This window comes from Pipra filicauda, unplaced genomic scaffold (genome assembly GCF_003945595.2).
Source record: "Pipra filicauda isolate LSUMZ 115617 unplaced genomic scaffold, ASM394559v2 scaffold176_size3548034_pilon, whole genome shotgun sequence".
Lineage (NCBI taxonomy): Eukaryota > Metazoa > Chordata > Aves > Passeriformes > Pipridae > Pipra > Pipra filicauda.
Window position 1 is genome coordinate 3,449,525 of NW_024104283.1, and position 6,000 is coordinate 3,455,524.

General features: G+C 48.7%; 1 protein-coding gene across 5 annotated transcripts in view; it reads right to left on the bottom strand.

Moving 5' to 3' along the window:
- FYN (FYN proto-oncogene, Src family tyrosine kinase) overlaps positions 1–5,368 on the bottom strand; it is a 143,685-nt gene extending 138,317 nt beyond the window's left edge. For 3 of the 5 annotated variants that reach the window (XM_039379781.1, XM_027742124.2, XM_027742123.2), the window contains exon 1: positions 5,016–5,363. The gene's annotated coding sequence lies outside the window, so the exon portion shown is untranslated. Of the gene's footprint in view, positions 1–5,015 lie in introns of all 5 variants that reach the window. The other 2 variants (XM_027742126.2, XM_027742125.2) reach the window with 2 other exon arrangements.
- Positions 5,369–6,000: the final 632 nt, after the last annotated feature.

Sequence of the window (6,000 nt, forward strand, 5' to 3'; positions counted from 1 at the left end):
GCCACAGGGTAACTAAAGCAGGATGGAACAAAGAATTTCCCTAGGCTAGAAAAGGCACCCAATCATTGCTGCCTCCTAAAAACCCCAAGAAAACATAGCAAAATAAATAAGTGCAGAGGGGTGACCTCCTCTGTTCTCACGAAAACATTCTCACATCACAGCTGCCCTGTATAATTCATCATATTAAACCATATCTCAATGTGTTGAATATCAACTGACTTGCTCTAAGAATTTAGGTTTCTAGCTTAATCAAGGACTTAATGGTCATAGATAATCTAGAAAATTATAGCATGGAACAAGCAACTTTCAGAGGTGCAAGACTTCCCTAAATCAGATGAAGCTGAGCTGGAAAACATGGGGTAACCTCTCGCCATGGCACCTTGTCACAAAAAACATCAGTAGATCCATCCAAATTGGGATGTCTTTGATACAAAAAAAAAGGAGCTGCATTTTGGGAAGCACAGGGAAGTTTAAAATTAATTTGCTGTTCTCTCCCCGCTTGAAAAAGACAATTTAACTCAGACTATCTAAGTCATAGCAGTTGACACTGCCAGGATATTTTTTTGATAGCTTTTTCAGATGAAAAATATTAATTCAAATTCATGGTATAAAAAGAGTAGAGCTGGTCAGGAAAAATCTGACAGTCATTTTCTGCAAGGTGATTTAGTTCTATCCATACCTAAAAGCTGCACAAAAGTGTTGCTGATTTTATACCTCAGTAAAAAGTCAAGATGTCAAAGGTTCTATTTTACTCCAAACAGATGACAGTATTTTGAGTTAAATCCTTGCTTTCGTAGCCAGTTACCACCTAAAACAGTCAGAAGCAAGATGAGGTAACGTGTTTTGATTGACTTTAAGTAATTTAATTTTTCATCTACGCCAGTGAAAGTGCTGATATTGTTTAGTTTTGTTCCCATTCCAAGTGAAGGAAAGTTCCGAAAAAGCTTTATAAAATGTCATTGTTTTCCTGCAGCCAGTGGTAAGGACAGCAACAGAGTATTTTTCGTTGGCTGCAAACTCCTCTAAGGTCAGGCCTGTTACCAGTTTCAGGGCTCAAGGACACCTCCCACAGACAGATTTAACTTGACCACTCTCAAATCAAGAGGCAGATTACCTGCCTGAAACCAAACCAATGCTCGAGTTAATAAGTGAGACTACCCTATAGCATAGTGCTAATGGGGCTCACGTGCTCACTCCTTAAGAAGTGTCATACACTTCCTGGATGGACCAAAACAACTTCAACCTTTCATGTATCATCTGTACTTGTCATTTCTCTGTCTGGAAGTCAGGCATTAAGAACAAAACCCATGACAGGATGCAAATGCTAGAAATCCCAATTCTTCTACACATGTTCATCATCTATTGAAACACAAAATGCAAGGTTTTTCTCTTTCTTTTGTTCTTTTTCCTTTTTTGGGGGGAGGTGTGTGTGCATTTTGGGTTTTTTGTATAAATTATTACTACCCTATCAAAAGCAGGTTAGGGTTTTTAAACTCTAGTAGCTAACCCTACTCACTGTGATACCAAGTGAGGCACCCAGCAGGCAGGCACACCCAGCAGGCAGGCAGATGCAGCCCTGGAGTTTCACCTCCTTCTGAGGCACTTTGCCCTGAGCGGCCCTGGCAGCACTTCCCTTGCCACTCTGGCCACTGGGAACGCAGCTCTGAGGTGCACAATGCATTCAGCATGGCACAGCAAGCAGCAACATCCCTTGCTCAGGGGAGTGAGATCCACAGGGGTCACAAGTGCCCTGGTAGCAAGGTCTTGGGGAGCTCCACATTGAAGCATGCAAACCCTTTTGTGGGTTTTGACTTGAGTAAATGGCTGACTTGCACAATACAGATCTGTAGGCCTTTTGTCACCAAAGGAATCCTTAATTGCTGGATTTCAATGAGATTGCTTATGTGAACTAGATTTGCTGGTTCAAGTTTTTGGAGTAATGGGTCAAAATTACTTGTGAAGACACTTCTGTGGGAGCCGCAGGGGTGGGAAAGGGACAGGCATTATTGGTTTTCTCCCTCTGAAAGGAAGGTCACTGTGACAATACACTCTCAGCAGCAGACCTGCCCATAAAGCAAATTAGAAAGCACTGTCCATGACACAAACAAACACTATTATTATATATTCAAAGTAGTGCCCAAACTGAATTAAGCAGAACTTTACAGGACAAGTTTGAATCAAATATTAATGTGTATCCCAGAGAGAAGGATGAAGAGAAAACATATGCCTTCAACTCTTTCTATCCCTGAAGTAAAAGCACTATAATGCATCAAGACAGCAAAATGAAGACACTGGTTAAATAAAAGTAATCAGGCATAAGATGGCCAACAGCTCTCAGCTTTCTTTAACACCATGAAATATATGATATTGTAGATGTATCATATTAAAGTGTTAAATTATCACAAAGGTGCTGGAGAGTTTTCACTTATTTTAGCCACAATTTTATTACACTATAAATCCAGTGCAGCCCATACCATGTCCAGATTAGTATGTTCAACTTAACTCAGCTAAACCATAGGACAAATGACCATGGAGGCCCTCTCCATATCAGACTCCACTCATGCATTTCAGATAACACCATTTAGGCATTTCACATAAAGGTATTGTGGAACCTAGTGTAGTATGTAAAATAACTAGTTCCTCAGCAACACTATTTCTACTCAGATGAAATAGAAATTTATGAATGGGTCCTAGCTTTTAAAGACACTTATTAAAATGATCAATAAGCAACTTCTCTGTACCACCTTCTTCACTTCTGGCTTACATTGACTGCCATGCCCCTATGCCAAAGTTGTTTGTCTGTCACTGAAGACATGTATTTACTCAACATCAAAATAATTTCCAGAGAAGCCTGTTCAGGGTTTTATACTTAACTGGTATTTCATGCCACCATATCTTTCACCAGCAGGCAACGCAGAATTTCCGAAACAACATGCCTGAAGCACAAACCACAAAACCCCACAGCCAGTGGCCTACCATTAGACAACTTCATATTGGAAATTGTTACTTTTGCCAAAGACAATTCACACAGATGAGGCAGCAATTTGTTAGAAGTGGAGAGGAAGGATGCTTACAGGTATCCTCTAAGAAGCATCCAAACATTTCAACAAACTATGACAAATCTGTAGCCTACTATCAATGAAATACTAGTTTCTGAAGCATTAATTAGGCAATCTTTCTCTCTGTCATCAAACTCACAGCTTCATGGGGTAAAAAGGGCTCAAGAAGGAACCCATGGTCTTTTTCCCAAGAGATATTCTTCTTAAAATTGTTCTTATATTGTGAAAATACACTGACCTATTGACATCCATCAAGTGCTACCAGTTTTCTGAGCATATACACCAAGGCGCTGAAAACTCGTGTACTATTGGGGAAAAGGTAACAACCTTTCCACTTTACTGATACTAAGTAAATGTGTGACTGTAAAAAAGAACTATCGCCCCTTCAGTTTCCCACTGGGTCAAGCAGTGGCTACAATGGATGTAACCGAGGAGTTGGAGATGCTGCCTTTCCTCCTTCCCACTCTGATATTTTTCTTCTGCACTCCTTTGTTCACTTAACAGAACTTTATTTGAAGTGTGTTTTTACTCCTTCACTGCATGACAAACCCACATAGTCAGAAGACAGGCTTATAAAAACCACAGATCTCCAGCAGGGAGCTCGACGGTGGGTGTAATATTGGACACAGCTCTCCATTCATCATACACATTCTCTGGATTTCAAGTTGACAGTGTCCCTTTAGCTTACTGTTCCTCCTCAGGAGAGACCAGACGAGTCAACTCTAATGAAAACACTTCCTCCACCAGCATATAAACAAACAGATCTTCACCTGTAATTGTTCTCTGCTTCCAGAAGCTAGTTAAAAAGACATCAAGACAAAAAAAAAAAAAAAAAAAAAAAGAGGGGGGAGGAGATCCTGGAAAGTGTTACAGCTGCAGGGATGGTGGAAGGAAGGATGTGGGAGTTAAGGAGGTTGTATACTAGGAGGAAAATGGCAAGGTCTCAAAGGCGTTCCCAGTCCTGTGCACGCATTTCAAAAGCCTTATTTGTTCTCACTTGTTATTTAGCACCTTAAAAATCGGAGCATATCAGAGCGATTGATGAGCAACTGCAGAAGGTTGCTTTTCCACTCATCCTAAACTCTCCTCCAGCACCTATTCAGGCCTGCCCTCCCCGTCACCAATGAACAGACCAAGGTATCATGCTTGTTTCCACAAAGTGACCCCCTTCCCTCTCCAGTCCTCTCCCAGAGCTCACACAGAATCCACAAGGAGCAGCAATCAGGCGAGTTCCCGAGGAAGCAGAGACCAAACTGAGCGTTATTAAGGAGGTCGGGCGACGCGTACACCGTAGCTCTGCAGACGCAGCAAAACGCTGGCACCCGTGGTGTGGCGTTTGGTATCTCTCCCTAATCTAAAATGTGTCTGAAAAGGAACTGGCACCAGATCAGCGGCCTCATCTGGGGAGGAACAGAGAGGCTCTAGGGGAGAGACAAGAAACAAGCCTCTTTTCACATCCTACCACCCTTGGGCGTTTTGTGCGTCCCTTCTTTCTTCCCTGAAAGAGGCCTTTGTCACAGACGAGAAAATCCTATACGATTTATTTCAGAGAGAGAGAAGGTCTTTTTATTTATTCCCCCCTCCCCTTTTTCGCAGTTCGGCGACAACAAATATGTCCCTGTGCTGCGCCCCCTCCCCTCTCCCCGGCCGGCGGCCGCGGGGGCGGACATGGGCGACCCTCGGGCACGCAGGGCCCCACGCAGCCGGTCCTCGGTGCTGCCCCTGGCCCTCCCCGCGCCCCGGGCCGCGGCCGGGGCGGAACCGGGCGCGGGGTCCGCGTGTGCTGCGTGGGGGACATCCACAGCAGCGCGGCCGCCTCCCCGCCCCGGTACCCCCGCACCCCATCACCGCTCGGGCGCACAAAGGAAACAAACTCGCCGCAGCATCCATGCATCCATCCACCTATCCAGCCCCCGCCCCCGCTCCCCCCCGGGCGGGCTTCGGCCCCTCCGTTACCTAAGGCGGCTCAGCTCGGCTCGGCTGGGCTCGGCTCAGCGCAGCGCGGGGCCGGGGCGGCGCCGCCGCACTCGCATCCTTCTCGCTCCGCTCCTCCGCCGGCTGCCCCCGCCCGCCCGCCCGCAGCGAGGAGCGCCGCTGCCTCTCCCCGGGGCGGACGCACTGCGCCGAGCCGCGGCCGGGTGCGGAGGCGGCGACTCCGTGCGGCGGCGGAGCCGCAGCCTGGGCAGGGATGAGCTCGCACGGGCTCTCCGCGCTGCTGCTGTCGCTGCCGCCTCGCCTCCGCTCCGCCCGGGCGAGCGCGGCTCGGGCGCTCCCTCCCACCGGGGCTCCTGACAGATGGCGCAACCGCAGCGCCGCCGCCTCCCGGCCCCGCTGTCCGCCCGGAGCCGGCAGCGCCCTCCGCGGGGCCGCCCCGACTGACAGCGGCGCCGGCCTATGGCAGAGCGCGCCCGACCGCCGCCGCCGCTGGGATTGGCGGGCGGCGCGGGAGGCGGGGCGGGCTCGGGGGCCGCGGGCGGGCAGTGCCCGCAGACACCCCCGGGCTGCGGCCGCTGCTCCTCGGGCACCCGGCGGGGCCGTGGCGCGGGCTGCCCCGGGCTGGCCGGGAGGAGAAGCCGGGGGCGAAGAGGCGGGAGCAGGAGGAAGAGAAGAGGTGGTCGGGCCAGGGGGCGCGGCCGACAGCTGCCACCGCTGGAGCCGTTCGCGGTGCTCTGCGCCCTGTCGGGGCGCCTCGGGAGGCGGGAGGAGTGAGCTGAGCGTCTCAGCATCCTCGATGAATGGGAGAACAACCTTAAGCAGATTATGCCTCTTTGTGAAAGACGACGTCTTGTTTTACTTTTACGATTTTTTTTTTATCCCTAATTCTTGAAATTGGCAATGGTGTGTTCTAAGACAACGGTGGCAGTGAAAAAGGCAGAGGTTTTCCAGGGTTATGGTTTTATTCCATTTTCCACATTTAATCGCCAGCTGTGTTGAGAGGAGC